We start from the raw sequence: 18259 nt of genomic DNA, 5'->3' as shown, positions 1-18259 counted from the left end.
GGGAGGATATAAAATGTAGACTGGCAATGGCAAGGAAAGCGTTTCTGAAGAAGAGAAATTTGTTAACATCGAGTATAGATTTAAGTGTCAGGAAGTTGTTTCTGAAAGTATTTGTATGGAGCGTAGACATGTATGGAAGTGAAACATGGACGATATATAGTTTGGACAAGAAGAGAATAGAAGCTTTCGAAATGTGGTGCTACAGAAGAATGCCGAAGATTAGATGGATAGATCATATAACTAATGAGGAGATATTGAATAGGATTGGGGAGAAGAGAAGTTTGTGGCACAGCTTGAATAGAAGAAGGGATTGGTTGGTAGGACATGTTTTGAGGCATCAAGGGATCACCAATTTAGTATTGGAGGGCAGCGTGGAGGGTAAAAATCGTAGAGGGAGACCAAGAGATGAATACACTAAACAGATTCAGAAGGATGTAGGTTGCAGTAGGTACTGGAAGATGAAGAAGCTTGCACAGGATAGAGTAGCATGGAGAGCTGCATCAAACCAGTCTCAGGACTGAAGACCACAACAACAATGCCATCTGTTAGCATTATATAGAAAACTGTGCACTTTGCAGCCCTCTGCAGCGTGTGTGTATAATTGTGGCTGGAACTGTAATGAACACTGTAAATGAATCTGTGAGCTTAAGTTACTGTGCTGAATTCCTTTAAATAGTAGTGGGTAGTAACAAGTTTCGTGAATGCTTAAATATTGGACGTTCCCTACTTGCTTACTGCTCAATATCCTTCTAATAAGCAAATGTAAAATTCAGTGCACTACTTCGCTTTCTTTCGAATATTTCTGGCAACCAAGTGTTCATGTTCGATAAAATTGGAAGGCTCCACGTTAACTACTGAAGCACTGGTAAAATCTTTCTCTCGCTCTCTCTGTCTGCAGTGCAAGCCCGTGGCCAGGCAGTGTGTGTCTATGTATACAACCGAATTATTGACTCCATTCATGTACAATATTTCGACGACCAACCCAGTTTTCTTCTTCAGGTGCTGTAAGCTCTGCTGTTATGTGTACTCGCTGCCAGAACTCCAGTATTGTGGGGTATAGTCACAAGTACACATAACAGCAAAATTCACAGTATGCCAAGGAACCAAATGGGTCAGTCGTTCAAGTATTGTAAATAATATGGAAACTATAATGCGGCTGTACACCCAGAAACACACCATTAATCAATCACACAACGAAAATCTGAGAGATAAAACCATAAAACTTATTGTTGAGCTCAGAGACACTTGACCGTGTGTTGTCACCCCCCACAGATATTTTGTTTGTTCTTTTATTGATCAAGACCAAGAATTGTGAAATCATAACTCGTTGTTCCAAACACATGTGGCTGCATGGGGGTGAAATTCGTATTTAGAGACTTCTGGTAAGATACCCTTGGTTCACTGCATTGAAGCAGACGCTTTTCGTGTATGCTGTATTTTGACACTAGTGGGAGTGATTACCAATGCAGATAAAGCCTTTCTGATATTGACTCTGGCACTGTGTTTAAAGAAGAAAAAAATAAGGTGCTGTTCCAGGGAATGGTCAACATGAGAAATGCACACATGAAAACCTGTTAATGGAAATGTTACACTCAGAACCTGGTGGTTACATTAAGGATACAGGGTACTTGTAAGTGGTACAAAAATCGAAATTTTTTTGTGGCTTTATTAAATTCTATAGTCTTTCCATATTACATTGATATATACAGGGTGTTTCAAAAATGACCGGGATATTTGAAACGGCAATAAAAACTAAACGAGCAGCGATATAAATACACCGTTTGTTGCAATATGCTTGGGACAACAGTACATTTTCAGGCGGACAAACTTTCGAAATTACAGTAGTTACAATTTTCAACAACAGATGGCGCTGCAAGTGATGTGAAAGATATAGAAGACAACGCAGTCTGTGGGTGCGCCATTCTGTACGTCGTCTTTCTGCTGTAAGCGTGTGCTGTTCACAATGTGCAAGTGTGCTGTAGACAACACGGTTTATTCCTTAGAACAGAGGATTTTTCAGGTGTTGGAATTCCACTGCCTAGAACACAGTGTTGTTGCAACAACACGAAGTTTTCAACGGAGGTTTAATGTAACCAAAGGACCGAAAAGCGATACAAAAAAGATCTGTTTGAAAAATTTCAACGGACTGGGAACGTGACGGATGAACATGCTGGAAAGGTAGGGCGACCGCGTACGGCAACCACAGAGGGCAAGGCGCAGCTAGTGCAGCAGGTGATCCAACAGCGGCCTCAGGTTTCCGTTCGCCGTGTTGCAGCTGCGGTCCAAATGACGCCAACGTCCACGTATCGTCTCATGCGCCAGAGTTTACACCTCTATCCATACAAAATTCAAATGCGGCAACCCCTCAGCGCCGCTACCATTGCTGCACGAGAGACATTCGCTAACGATATAGTGCACAGGATTGATGACGGCGATATGCATGTGGGCAGCATTTGGTTTACTGACGAAACTTATTTTTACCTGGACGGCTTCGTCAATAAACAGAACTGGCGCATATGGGGAACCGAAAAGCCCCATGTTGCAGTCCCATCGTCCCTGCATCCTCAAAAAGTACTGGTCTGGGCCGCCATTTCTTCCAAAGGAATCATTGGCCCATTTTTCAGATCCGAAACGATTACTGCATCACGCTATCTGGACATTCTTCGTGAATTTGTGGCGGTACAAACTGCCTTAGACGACACTGCGAACACCTCATGGTTTATGCAAGATGGTGCCCGGCCACATCGCACGGCCGACGTCTTTAATTTCCTGAATGAATATTTCGATGATCGTGTGATTGCTTTGGGCTATCCGAAACATACAGGAGGCAGCGTGGATTGGCCTCCCTATTCGCCAGACATGAACCCCTGTGACTTCTTTCTGTGGGGACACTTGAAAGACCAGGTGTACCGCCAGAATCCAGAAACAATTGAACAGCTGAAGCAGTACATCTCATCTGCATGTGAAGCCATTTCGCCAGACACGTTGTCAAAGGTTTCGGATAATTTCATTCAGAGACTATGCCATATTATTGCTACGCATGGTGGATATGTGGAAAATATCGTACTATAGAGTTTCCCAGACCGCAGCGCCATCTGTTGTTGAAAATTGTAACTACTGTAATTTCGAAAGTTTGTCTGCCTGAAAATGTACTGTTGTCCCAAGCATATTGCAACAAACGGTGTATTTCTATCGCTGTTCGTTTAGTTTTTTTTTGCCGTTTCAAATATACCGGTCATTTTTGAAACACCTTGTACATTGCAGGGTTTCAAATGAAAAATGACCTATATAAACCAAATTTTAAACTTACAGTCGTGAATGCCTCCACACCCCATTTATTTCTCTTACAGAAACCAGTATTATTTCGAAAAGAGCTGTGAACTTTGTGTTTCCAGCGATTATACATATGATATATTGTATATGTTGGTAACAGTGCAGATTTCTAGTCGCTCTAAATGATTATCTTGGCTAGTATTTACTTTTGTTTCGCTGAAGCAGTTCGTTCATGTGTTACTGAATGAAGTGCTACATATATTTGTGGATGTACATATCCTCTAGTGTGCAATAAATACGAACTATGCCACGCATCCAGAAATTCAGTAAAAGTTAATTCCGTCATAACCAGTTCACAAACAAAGCAAGCAACACTGTTGGAAGTAACCTATGTATCAGTTCCTCCTGGAAGAAACTCCCACATGGCAGGGGTTATTCAAATTTTTGTGTTAACAACGACGCTGTTTGTAGTGGATTTGTTGTTGTTGATGTGGGCTTCTTATCTTCTTTGATGAAGGAAGTGGCGATATGTAAACAATATGATGGTGTAAGCTGTCTCGAAAAAATGAACAACTAAATAGCAGACAGGGTTTAGCGTCAAAATTAGTTGTTCTGTGTAGATCCTGCGATAATTATACCTCGAAAATGACTTAAAACATTGTGCATAATTCATATGACGTGAATTTGAAGTTAATGTATGCAAAGAGTGCAATAGGAAAAGGAAAAAAGGCTGCTCAAACGTTTTTTGGTTTGATAGACCTTCCTCCTCCTCCCAGTAGGTTCAGCAAGTACATAAAAGTAGGTGCCTTGACAGTTGTATCTAAAGCATCTATGAAACGTGCAGCAGAAGAAACTGTAAATATTAGTGGAACCAGGGACACTGCTGTTGCTCTTGATGGGACATGGCAACGTCGAGAATGGAAAAGTTGATGTTGAGAGCTTATGTAAGTACTGCCACACCTGCCATGGTAACACTGAAGGACATATGGAACATCAGTGTTCTAAGAATTATGATGGTTGCAGTGGAGGTATGGAGTGTCGCGGAACTCTAAAAGTATTTCAGAGCTTGGTGCCCGTTTATAACGTTAGGCGATGGGGACTCTAAAGCTTTCAATAAAATTACGAGTTAATTGTTTATGGTGATATCTTCGTAACAAAACTGGAGTGTTGTGGACATATGCAAAAGAGGATGGGTGCTAGATTGAGGAAACTACAGAGAGAAATGAATGGAAAGTTGCTATCTGATGGAAAATCTCTGTCTCGCCGAGGCAGATTGACAGAAACTGAAATAGACCTTAGAGTTATTATGGACCGGCCATTAGACGAGCTGCACTTTTGAATGATGTTTCAGGAGTTAGAAAAGCTGTATGGGCCACCTGCTTTCGTAAGTTGTCTACAGATGACCATGCTGATCACGGACTTTGCCCTAAAGGAGTAGATTCTTTCTGTGGTTACCAAAAAGCAAAAGAAAAAGTAGGGGATGGATTTCAGGCCACACATCATCAAATATCTGTTGTCATGGGTAGGAAAAGTAGGTCTTTTTTAGGATAAATCCAGACAACAGGTTCCCCTGCCTAAAAAGTATCTCCAGCAGTTTAAAAACTACTGAAACAATCACTCACAAGATTTTAACACTTCAAATATCACACATACCAGATGTCACAAAGAAAAACAAACCATTGGAAAGAGTAACATCGGCCATTTCCCAAACTTAACAATCCTCCATAAAAAATGCAATCAATAAAAAATAAAATACAACTATTAGAAGCTGAGCTCCAATCTTTGAACTCCACAGTAGTTTGTATTATTTAGCACTGGTGTAGAGATACAGAAATCCAAGATGTAGTATTATCGTTGTATGAAAGGGCAAACTCTTACTGCAGAACTGCTTCAATGGGTGGAGGATCATGCATTTATATCCGAAAAGCAACACTGTTCAAATCAAGACATGACCTCATTACAGTAAGTGAAGACAAACACTTTGAAATATCAGTGATTGAATTAACAGGGCTTGCTATCACAAAGAAATTAATCATTTTTGTGTGTATAGACCTCCCACTGGTAGTGTGGACACTTTTTTCAATAAATTAACGGATGTTCTAGATAAAGTCTCAAGTACAAAGGTCAACATAATTCTGTGTGGGGACATTAATATCAACACTAATATCATAAATGAATCCAGCAGCACCCTCATAAATATCCTTCAAAGTTTTGGAATGTCCCTATTGGTCAATAGTGCAGCAAGGTTTACTACAACGACTGCATCAATAATTGGCCATGTGGCCACAAATATGGACAAAATGTGGTGTAGCTGCAAAAGATCTTGGACTGTTAGACTGTCTCTGTCAAACAACAACAGCAACATCAGGCATCGAATCATTCCTTAAACTACAAGCCTACAAACGACATCTATCAGAAATAAAAAAATATTTTTCAAAAGAATTATCAAAACAAAGCTAGGATGAAGTGTATAAGGAAACTAATATGAATATGAAATTCTCCTCATTATTTAAACTGAACTTTGAAAAGGCATTTCCAAAAGTATACATGCCTGTATCAACATCTCACAAAAACAGATGGATAACAGCAGGTATTAAGAAGTCCTCCCAAACAATTAAATACCTCAGTTCCATGAAAAAGAGCCACAATGAACCAGAATTCTTAAATTTATATCATTGATACAAAAAGATCTATAGGATGGTGCTAATTGTTACATCAAGTCATTTAATGACAAAATAATATATAATGCAGAGAATAAAAGCAAAGCATACTGGGCTGTTACACAAAGGGAAATGGAGAGAGGCAAACAAACGAAGAATAACAAACTGCTAGGGGAGAGGGATAAGGTAATAAGTGATCCACAACACTTAGCAAACTATGTAAACAAGCATTTTTCAAGTACTGCAGAGAAGTTACAGCAAAATTTCCCCAAAACAAATATAACACCTCTAAATAATGTTGCACTAAATATAATGATACTACTTCCAACCACAGAGAATGAAGCCAATAAAACTGAAAACTGTTCAAAAACTAAAGAATAAAAAGTCAATAGGCTTAGATGAAGTACCAATGTGTGTACTGAAACAATGCATAGAGATTATACAAGCTTCCTTAACAAATATAATAAATGAATCCTTCACATCAGGGACATTTCCAGAGCATTTAAAACAGGCAAGAGTTGTATCTTTGCTTAAGAAAGGTAATGCAGAAGACATAGAAAATTACCATCCTATTTCCCTGCTGTCATTCTCATAAATAATAGAAGCAATTATGAAAGGCAGATTAAGGAATTAACTGAATAAATACAATCTTTTAAGCGAATAACAATTTGGTTCCAAAGTGGCAGAAATATGGAGTCAGCCATAGTAGAATTCACAAAAGTTGTACCAAGACCACCTACAATAAATCAGACCTTAAGGCAGATAACGATAGTTGACAATATGGCGGCAATCGTGGGGGAAACAAACCAGCGTGCTTGTGTTTCCATAATGTGTGTGTGTAACATTGTATACGTGACGTTCAAGAGAAACGAAAGCATTTATTACTAGCTGTTATTTATGCTATATGCTGTGAATGTCGTCAAAAGTGCTACGCTAGTATTTATTTGCTATATTTGTAGTAAGTTTGGCATAATTTAAAGTGTACACTGTTCTTGCGATGGGTCGTAGCTGTTGTGTGCCAGGATGTAAATCCAATTACCGCAAAACATACGATACCTCAACATTTAAGTTTCCCAAGGAAACAGCATTGAGGAACAAATGGATTAAACTAATTCATAGAGAGAATTTTGAAGTGAACGATAAAGCTGTGGTGTGCATTAAGCATTTTGAACCTAAGTTTGTGGTTAGGGAAGACGTTTTTCCCATGGAAAATAGTGAACCAATACGTGTGCCACGAAAAATACCAAAACTAACAAATGATGCAATTCCAACCATCTTTCCTAAGTACCAGTTCCTAAGCAAAGAAAGAGTCCTGAAGATCGTGTTCAACAGCTACTGGAACATGATGAATGTAGTTTCAGTAAGTGGTGCAAAAATGACAATATACCTGACTTTCAGCATTTTAAGAGCGAAGTGCAGAAAAGGAATGTTTGTCCATTTACAATTTTAGTAAAGGATGACTAAGTATCTTTCATTAAATTAAAGGATGATTCAGCCAGTGATGTGCCATTAGTTTCAGTGTGCTTCAAGATATCAAGTTCCTTGGAAGTAAAAGTGTTTCACAAAAATGTGTGTTTGCCAACGGAAACCTTGAAATTGATACTACAGTCTGGGGAGGAAGAGAACTTGAAATGTGACAAGTGGACGAAATTTGATAATCTGGTGAGTCACTTAAATGGTTTCACAGATAACTCTACTGGCACCATTGACAAGATTATAATTTGTCAATGTTCTCAAACAAGCACGCCGAAATAGCACCTAAAATAGAATTTGTTTTGGAGCAATTACAACTCGCAATAACAAAGCAAAGTAGATATGCTCCTGAGCTTTTGATGTGACAGCAACCATTTGCTTTTCATTTCCTGGTGCCTACCATCAGTTGAGAAAAACAATTGTATTAACATTACCTCATCCTGTCTATTTAAGGTAGTTTCTATGCAAAATGGGTCCAAATAAACCTTGTATTGGTCCATCACAGGTAGCTTTTTTGAGGAAAAAAAATGAATTTAATCAGGGAAGTGACAAGGTAATTTCAGTGATGCTAGATGAAGTTTATGTTAATTCAAAATTCTCTTATAAGGCAGGAAAGATACTTGGTGTTGCTGAGAATACTTCAGATAATACAACAGCAAGTACAATGCAGGTTTTCATGGCATTATCTTTACATTCTGATTATAAAGAAGTGATAGCTCTCTTTCCTGTAAAAAATGTTAATTCTGATACTTTACTGAAAATGACAATTGATGTATTAAAGTTAATGCATGAGCTTCAGTATGTTATATGCCTGGTAACAGACAACCATAGCACTAATAGAAAAAATGTATCAGCTTATGTGTGGTGGCACTTTACAGCCACGTATTACAAATCCAGTCGCTCCATCCAAATTTCTCTTTCTTCTGTTTGACAATGTGCACTTGTTTAAGTGTATCAGAAATAACTGGTTGAATGCAAAAAATGAATCCTTCATAATGCCAAATATTGAGGATACATTTGCTTTCATCAATACCTTTCTACACAGTGATGAAGGGAATGCTGCATGTGAATATACTCTCAGTGAAGCAAAGTTTTCAGATTTGAGGAACCTGTTTCATTCAGAGAAAAATAAACTGTTGAAACTTGCCCCAAAGCTAGTGAGAAAGGCCGTATATCCAACTTCTATTGAGAGACAGAATGTTACCCTTGCTCTCAGTGTTTTTGATTCTAAAAATGTGGCAGCACTAGAAATTTTGAAAAGTCAGGGGATTGAGATTTCTGATGGCACTATTCAGTTTTTGAAATTAATCATTAAATGGTGGACAGTTTCTAATGTACAGCAACCCATGAAAGGCAAATACACATCAGATGATAATTCTAGCCCAATCACTGGACCTACTGACTCCAAACTTGTGTTTCCTGAAAATTTGAAAACATTTCTTGATATCTGGCATGCATTGCCTACTCATGGAAAATTAACCAATGAAACATACACTGCTTTCTCTCACACACTTGCAACAACAGTTCTGTTATGCAGATACATTTTTAACACTTACAACTGCTCCTATATTCTTACAGCAAAATTACAGACTGATGCTTTGGAAGCAAGATTTGGAGCTTATAGAAGGCTAAGTGGCTGCACATATAATGTTTCAGTTGAGCAAATCTTGGAATCTGAGAGAAAACTGAAAGTAATAAGTCTACTAAAGCTCAGATCTACTAAACATGGTGAATTTACAGTAAATGATTTTGCAGCAAAAGTATATTACAGCATAAAAAACCAAAAGTATGAAAATTTAGATAAATTAGAACCTGCTCTAGAGGAACTAGCAAACATTCCCATGATGGATGAAGACTTGAAAGTCTTGGTTTGTATTGATAGCTACACCAGCAAAACAGTACTTGACAAGCTGCAAAAAGGTGGAAAATGTTCAGGCTGTGAAAACGTTGCAGACACAGGGTGAAATTTTGTTGCAGTGTGAAACCAAAGAACTCCTTTCCTATTTCAACCAACTGAATCGTGGGGGATTGAAGTGTCCTTATTCTATAATGATTTCCTTGTGTTGTAATATATATAAAATTTTTCAAGTTCTGATTAGCAGCACATATGAATCAGAATTCCTAAAACTTGAAAATCAGAGAGATGCAGTACTTGCCTTATGAACTGAATTGTGTGAAAATGCTGTTAGTAACCTCGGTGATGTGTGCAAATGTGGCATTCCTTTAAAGACAATAATCAAGAAAAGTATTAAAGTGGTTTCAAATATTTTTATTAATAATTACACAAAACTGCTGAATGAAAAGTGTGTTTCAAAGGAAATTGCTCGAACACTAATCAAACAAAAAAGAGGAACTCATCAAGACATTGCAGCAAAAATAACAAAACGCAAAGTCGCCAAGCAGAGCAGCAAATAAATCCAACAGGTACTCAAAATCAAACACTTCTAACATATTATGTAATGACAGTGACTAGAATTAATTGCATATTGTTTAATACAATTTTGTGCTTTAGTTACACGCTTCATTTATTATTGCTTCTATTGTGCAAATTACGTATTATTAGTGTCCAAATATGCCATTTACATGTGTTTTGTAGTAGTTCTTTGGATTTGATTTTGAGTTGCATCTCATAATTTTACTTCGTCATAGTTCTTATTACGTAATTTGTGGCTTTAGTGACAACTTTTTATTTAAGTTTGAAGATAGAAAAATACATAACAATACATTTCTTACGCAATTTAGAATCTACTTTCCATTTATAAAGTTTGTAAATTATTCGTATTAGGGTAGCGCTGAAATACTTGGCCTAAGACAGCCGCCATCTTGGTTTCTGTATTGTGGTCTGATGTATTGTCGGTGGTCTTGGTTGTACTTGATGCTCTTGAGAAAGATGAGTGTGTCACAGGTAAATTTTTGGATCTCTCTAAGGCGTTCGATACAGTCGACCACAAGATTCTATTAAATAAGTTAGAAGCGTTAGGAATAAGAGGGGTAGCTAATGACTAGTTTCGATCATACCTAGCAGATAGCGTACAAAGAGTAGAGATAACACATACTTCAAATAGATATAAACATTTATAAAACGCTTATCAGAATCAAAATACATTAATATTGGGGTTCTGCAAGGTAGCATATTAGGACCAATATTATTCCTGATATACATCAATGACTTTCCCAGTAGAGTTACTCATAGTGAAAAAATTCCCTTCGCTGATGACAGCAATATTATAGTCACTGAGAAAACAAGAGATCTCCTTGCAGAGAAAGTAAATGAAATTCTCAAGGAAGTTTGTGATTGGTCAAGAAGCAATAAAGTGACTTTGAATGTAAAGAAAACTAATGTCATGAATTTCAGTTTGAAGAGGAAAAATGACAATGTTAAATTAAATGTAGATGTCACCTCTATAGACTGTGTAACAAATGCAAAATTTCTAGGAGTGAGTATTGATTCTCTGTTGAAGTCGTGTGAACACATAAAGGCACTTGCAGACAGAATGTTATCGACATGTTATGCCCTTAGAATCCTGTCATCAGTGTAATGTGTAGTGTCTTTTAGTTACATACTATTCATATGTACACTAAGTTCTTAGGTATGGCATTATTTTTTGGGGAACAAATGCACAAAATATGAACACAATTTTCAAACTCCAGAAAAGAGCTATAAGAATAATAACCAAAAATTGTATTTGTGCTCATTGAAAATATCTCTTCAAAACATTGGGGATTTTAACTGCTCCATGTGAATACATTTACCATCAGTTGTACAGATGAAAAATGAGATTGGTTATTATTGCACAAACAATTCTGTCCATACCCATGGAACATGAGCTAAACTCAACTTACATTTACCAAGAAAAAATGAACATAAAACTCAAAACACCATTTCCTACCAAGGAATCAAACTGTACAATAAATTACCAAAAGAGATTAAAGAAATTCCAAAAATACACTTATTTAAATAGGCAGCTAAATAGTACCTGTTATGCAATGCATTTTATACATTCAAGAATTACTTAGATAAAACACAGTAGGAGTTTGGGAACAAAAATGTGATACACATAAATAGTAACAATGATTACAAAACCTCCAACATTCGATATAACACCTATCACACTATGTTTTTGTCCTTCTTTTTTCCTTTTCTAGAAATACTTACCCCCAAGCTATCCATAGCACAACACTAACACTTCTTCTCCTTTGTGAGCTCAACATCTCACTCATTGTAGAGGGATCCAGACTCAGTTTTTCAGGATAGCAAAGGGAAAGTTGCGGTACAGAAAATGACCCAAAGATCACCAGAGTTTGTGTGTGTGTGTGTGTGTGTGTGTGTGTGTGTGTGTGTGTGTGTGTGTCTGTGTGTTGTGAGTGAAGTGCTATGAAACAATGTGTGTATAGTGTGTGCAGCGTCTGATAGTGAGATATGAGTGAACAGTGTGGCATTACATTATTTAATAAGTTACTTGTAAAAAAAGCATTATATACTAGGAGTAAACCTAATGATTGTCTCTAACTAGAAGTCTATAAATGTATGTGTACACGAATTAGCTTATTTTAAATTGGTCTAAATTTTTAATACTTGGATATGTCCTATATCCTTGTAAAAAGAGATATACAGATGAATAAAGCTACTACTACTAATACTGCATATACCAAAATAAACATTTCTTCCTGAGCCTGTTATGAATGAAATAAAACCAATTTAGAGACCTGAGTGACCCTATTTTGCTTAGTAAATGTCTTTGTGGGTGCAATCAGAATACGTGTGAAAGTTTCAACCATTGCCTATGGGAAAGATTACCTAAGAAAGTTTTTGTAGGACTAAATATATTAAAAGTTGGTGTACTAGATGCAGTGATATGTTTCAATGATGGAGTGAGAGGAAAGTTGGAAGTCCTGAGAAATTTAGGCATAAAATGTGGGTCTAATATGGAAGATCAATTGCTTGCCTGTGATAGACAATGGATGTATGAAGCTGAAAGATTCGCTCTTCAAGTCATCAAAGAAGCAAAAAGTCGTAAAGGAATGCCAAGAGGAAGCTTGAAGATGAAGAAATGCTGTAGAACGAAGACTATGCCTCAGGAATGTTTGAAGACCCCGTTTAATTGGACTCATATCTTCATTCGCAGTTTTCTGCAAATCGTATTTTTCAGAATTCAGGTACAAATATTTCGTAAAGTTTATGAAGCATTCCTCTAATTTTTTTCTGGAACTTGCAATAGTCCATACTTATGTAGTAGACCTAAGCTTTATTGCAGAATCAACTAAATTATAGAAAAAATGATATTTTTATTAGGAAAAAACTATAAAAATTAAAATGTAAGATGTGATATTTTTATCCTTGTAAGATACCTAATAGGTGGAATTAAATGGGTTAGTACCTCAGCCATCACGTCATGGATATCTGGTAAAAATTTGGTCTCATTCAAATGTATAAAATTGCATTAAATGGTATCTCAATTTGAGGAAGCATTTTGGAAAAATATTGCATCAATTTCTTTGTAATTTTTTAATAACCCTAAACAGGTTCAAAAATATTCAAATACTTCTAATTTGTTTAGAAAGTGTGCTGCACTACCAAGTATCAATAAAAAAATCTATAAAACATATACAATATAAACAGTGCCCGTAAGAAACAGGTCTTGGTTTTTACATAATATTCAGCTGGAAAAGTACCCTGTGTCCTTAACTTTCTGACAATGGAGAGTGAAACTTTCAATAATTTGTTTAGAGTTACTTTGCGCTCACACTGATAAAGAAGACAGAAGTATTCGAATATTTATTCTCTTCTACTTGGTTCTCTAATGGCAGTTAATTAAAATACCACAATGTGGAAGCATGTAGCCTACATCATCCATGGAAGGACTGAAGAACTTCGATTTTTCTTTTTTTTATCTCACTGCGCTCCAGCTTGCATGTTACGCATATAGCATTGTTTTTGTTAATTACCTCTTCCTGAGTAACATATAAGTGCAAAAGGTGTGGCAACTTTACCATTTTGGTAACTGCCAGTGCTATTTTGTTTTTAGCCTTGATCGTAGTTTCCATAGCTGTGAAAAGTGACACAGTGAGATAAATTGTAAGAAAATTATATTTCACCAAACATATGTGGTGAAACTCCGGCATTTCGTCCGCCATCTTGGCGAGCTTCCCGTCAGTCAAACAGCATTGCACACGGTAAAATGTTTTTCGAACATAGTAAAACTTGACGAACTGTTTGATCGTCTATGAGGGTCCTTATTGGCTGATTTTTAGTGTTCCACGTTTGCTTTCGTTTCATAGTTAACAGAAGTTGGTTTCATCACAGTGTGCATCTGATAACGACTTCTCGCATGTATTGCACTCTTCGAATTCCCTTGTATTCTCTGTTTCTCTCGCATACCGTAATAGTTATGGGGTAATGAGTCAATATTTGTTTTTGTTTCATGCAAACCAGACTCTGCTTTCGTAGCATAATGTCCTGCAGATGTATGTGTATTTTTTACTTCTTACGAAGGTGAATGTGAACTACTCAATTTAAATGCATTGTAAATATATTGCTTATATTCTACATTATTTTTGTTTGCACCCGTTTTACATACTTTCTCGCATTTAGTGGAGAACTCCCTGTTAGCAGGTTTTGATAGTACTAATATTCAGCTTTATTACCTTTTGCCTCAGAATGAGTATTATTACTGCTATGAATGGCGTTGCTTTTGCCATTGAGTGCCATGCACTTCACTGCGTCTTGCAGAGTATGGATGTAAACGTAGGTTAGTAGGCCTAAAGTTAAAGTGTTATATGCTGTGTAAAGGTGGACACAGTTCACGGAATGTCACCTTCACATCCGTCATATCGAAAGATTCTCCTCTGTAGTTCAAATAGTGGCATTCCCACATGCTGTCAACGGAACGTCATCGACACATCACGTCAAGGTTTCTAGGGAAGAATGTTTCGACGCGCTATGGACGGAGTCACGTGATATTTCCCTGTTGCTGCCGACAGGTAGCACCTCCATATTTGTTTTGTTTAGTTCAGTAAAACGGCTCAAAGCTTAGGCAAACCATCATATTCTGCCATGGTGATACTGGACGCCTAAATCTTGAATTTATCTTCGTAATTTTTATTTATAGTTTGCTTAACAGGTAAAGAAACTGTTGTGTAGACATTTTGAAATATTTGTGGAACGAAGACTCCTCCTCTCTCAGGTCCTTGTAAAGAGTGTGGAACTCTCCTTCAGATATGGAAGTGCTACTTGCTGGAAGCAACAAGAAATATCACATGACTCTGTGACTGTCCTGTCGAAACATCCTTCCAGAGAAAATTTGACATGATGCTGACATGACGTAACGAGTCGATGAAGTTCTGTTGACAACGTGTGTGAACGTCACCATTTGAACTACAGAGGAGAATCTTTTGACGCGACGGACGCACGGTGACCCTCCGTCAAACGTGAATCCACCTTCATGCTACCAAGGGTAACGCTCGTTTCGTACTACTTCGCGCAAACGTGACGTCATTTGGCATCACACGCAAGATCGACGACCGCATAATCGGCTATCGACTTTCTTTACCGTTCGATATGGGCCTCACAGGATTTCTTGGGACCGTATCGGGAATTAACAAAAAAAAAAAAAAAAAAAAAAACACTCTTGGAATGCTTTATTATAATTATTGCCGTAATAGTAGAATGTCACATAACGATTTATCGGCGGGTAATGCCTTCATATAAGTGTGTTCACTCAGGAGTGAGGTATTATCGTCAACAATTTACAAATTAAGAATGAAACACGCTTGTTTTATAATTTGCAGGATTATTGTTTCAAGGTAACGGACCACTGAAGATTTATCTTAAACACGTCACCATTATCGTTCAATGTCACTTAATAAAGCATCAACGATATAGGCCTTCAAAAGAGAATATGATAACCAAGACAGGAGATACCCAGCTAGCACTCAAGCTTATTTCAAGGTGGATATTGAGTTTAGGTTCAGTTGAAAATTCAAGTTTGAAAAATCAACCTGTTACACAGCTTGTTTCAAGGTGGGTATTGAGTTTAGGTTCAGTTGAAAATTCAAGATTGAAAAATCAACCTGTTACACAGTTTACATCAAGCTGTAAAAATTTAGCTTGAATTAAAATAATTTTCCCAAGCTTGAAATAAACTGTAATTTCCCTGGAAGGCTGTACAGCAGATGCACGCGCAGCATAGCTTCCATAGACGTCCACAGGAAGCGCCACAAGCGTTTATAAGCCGTAACGTAAGGGTGTTGTCGTGTGTGACGTCATGACGGCGCGGAGTTTGGTTTGAGTGTGGCTGTCTCCAGTTCTGTTTTATCTTATTTTATTTACTTTTCTGAGCCTTGCTATGTTTACGGCCATTTTACCTTTGTGACGCGCGTTAATGGTTGTGGTTTGTTGACAAGTTTGTTTTATACTAGAAAACAGTTCGGTACGTTAATGTTATAAATGTTAAATATTACGTAACGTAATTAATTAGGTTCAATAAATTCAGATTAATATTTATATAGCTTAAAACAAGCTGTAAATACCAGGCTGTATTCCACGTGTGTAGATACAGCTGGAGCCAAGCTTGATAAGTCAAGCTTGAAATATAGCTTGAACTCTGCCAACTTTGATGTTTGTTTCATGCTTGAATCCAGCTAACAGGCTTGAATATTCCAGCTTTGATCAAGCTTACATACTTAAACTTTACAGCTGGAAACAAGTTTGAAACCGGCTTACTGTGCTATCTGGGTACATATCAGAGTGACGAGTGCTAGTGTAATGGATAACGTTGTGGTTTCTTGAGTTGAAAGTTGTCGTTTTGCATCCTGTTATACGCAAATAATGTTTTTCATGTAGGTGTTGATAACATGATCAGCGACTTTCTAATGAATGTAATACAAGTATTTCTCAAACATTAGATGTTATTTATGTTCAGTCTGATCTGAGAATGAAGATTGAAATAAATATTTAGCGATATCCGAGTATACGGTTAGTCAGGAACCCTAGAGGACAGTTAAACTGCTGCGAGTGAAATGAGGAGCATTCACATTGTTCCTTGTCACAAATATTTGGCTCTTTATTTCCGAGTATGTGGCGACCTCCTAGTGTGGCAGGCAGAGGACAGCTTAAATTGCTGGAATGGACTGATTTGGGGAAGAGACCAAACAGCGAGGTTATCGGTCTCATTGGATTAGGGAAGGATGGGGAAGGAAGTCAGCGGTGCCCTGTCAAAGAAACCATCCCGGCATTTGCCTGAAGCGATTTAGGGAAATCACGGAAAACCTAAATCAGGATGGCCGCATGCGGGATTGAACCGTCGTCCTCCCGAATGCGAGTCCAGTGTGCTAACAACTGCTCCACCTCGCTCGGTCTTAAATTGATGCGAGCGAATTGAGGAGCAATAATATTCACATTCTTCCCTGTCACAAAGTCGCTAGCCGATCATGGCGTCGTCGATATTGCGCGTGACGTCAAATTTGTGGGGAGTGTTGTCAAACGAGCATTACCTTACTACCATTTAGGTAAAAAAGGAATGGAAATGTCATTACATCACAACCTTGAAGTTGACGTTCGCCATCTTATGTAATCCAAAACATTATGTTCATCATGGTGATACTTTTCCACTGACATTCTCTAAATTCCTCCCGCCAATTTTTATTCATTGTTCATATTTTCTCCCTCTTTAAAAAAAGATTTTGGTTCTAACAGCCAGATACAGCGGTCGTGTGTGTGTGTGTGTGTGTGTGTGTGTGTGTGTGTGTGTGTGTGTGCACGTGCACTATGCTTCCTTTGTGATGAAGGCTTTGAATGAAAACTGAATACTCTTTCCGTCATGCCTGCCTGCTGTTCGGTGCCTGAGTAGCAATCCATCTGTTTCAAAGCACAGTTATTCTCTTGTGACACCTGTTATAAATAATCCACTGCACTTCAACAGGAACAATAATATACATATGTACAATACTAGAAGAAGAAAATTACATTCATTACACGACATTAAGGTTGTCTGTAGCACAAACAGGGCTCCACAATGCTGTAAACATAAGTTTTGATCTCTTACCCAAGATTTCAAAGTGAGATAATGTGTAAACTACAATGAAACTAATGCAATGACAATCTGATAAAACAAGAACTCTATCCTGCGTGGAGTTACACCACTATACAGTTTTGTCTCTTCCACATTTAGGTAATCGTTCACTTTGTTGATATGCACAATATGCCATAGCATGCCTTACTTCTTCCCTTATTGCCCACATTTATGAGCTATCAAAGAGCACATAGATAAGTTTTTTGTACAAATGTGAACATTAAAAATGTTGTGTGTACGCTTTGAAAGCTGAAAATGTAATCAACAAGAAGCAGTATCAGCAGGCAAATAAGCATTCGTTTTGGAGTTCCAGCTTCGTTTCCTGTCGATACAAATATAGTTAAAAGTGGAATAATTGGTTTAAAAAAGCAAGCTTTTCACGTTGCTTCCTTCTCTTATTGGTTATTACAAATGTATATTTAAAAAAAAAGAAGTTACATTAACAAGGCCAAATGTTTTGTATTATTATGGTCATGTCAGACTAGCGTTGAACTTAGGCCTATGACACGAATTTGAATGGCAGTTCATTGTGGCGGGGGTGACGCACCTCATACTCGGTGTGGACTTTTTATCGTGTTGTCCTGCCTGATGTCCATTATCGACGCCTTCTTGGCGCTACTACCAACCTGATATACCAAGGTAGAGTGCATTGTGTGGAAGACACAGCAAGACGGATGATTAGTGGTGATTCTCCATTCATAGAGCTCTTCAGACAGTTCCCAGAGATCACATGCCAGGCTCCATCACTGGAATCTGTGCAGCACTCGACTGCATGCTAAATTT

Source organism: Schistocerca cancellata, chromosome 5 (genome assembly GCF_023864275.1).
Source record: "Schistocerca cancellata isolate TAMUIC-IGC-003103 chromosome 5, iqSchCanc2.1, whole genome shotgun sequence".
In the NCBI taxonomy this organism is placed as follows: domain Eukaryota; kingdom Metazoa; phylum Arthropoda; class Insecta; order Orthoptera; family Acrididae; genus Schistocerca; species Schistocerca cancellata.
This window is presented reverse-complemented; position numbering follows the sequence as displayed.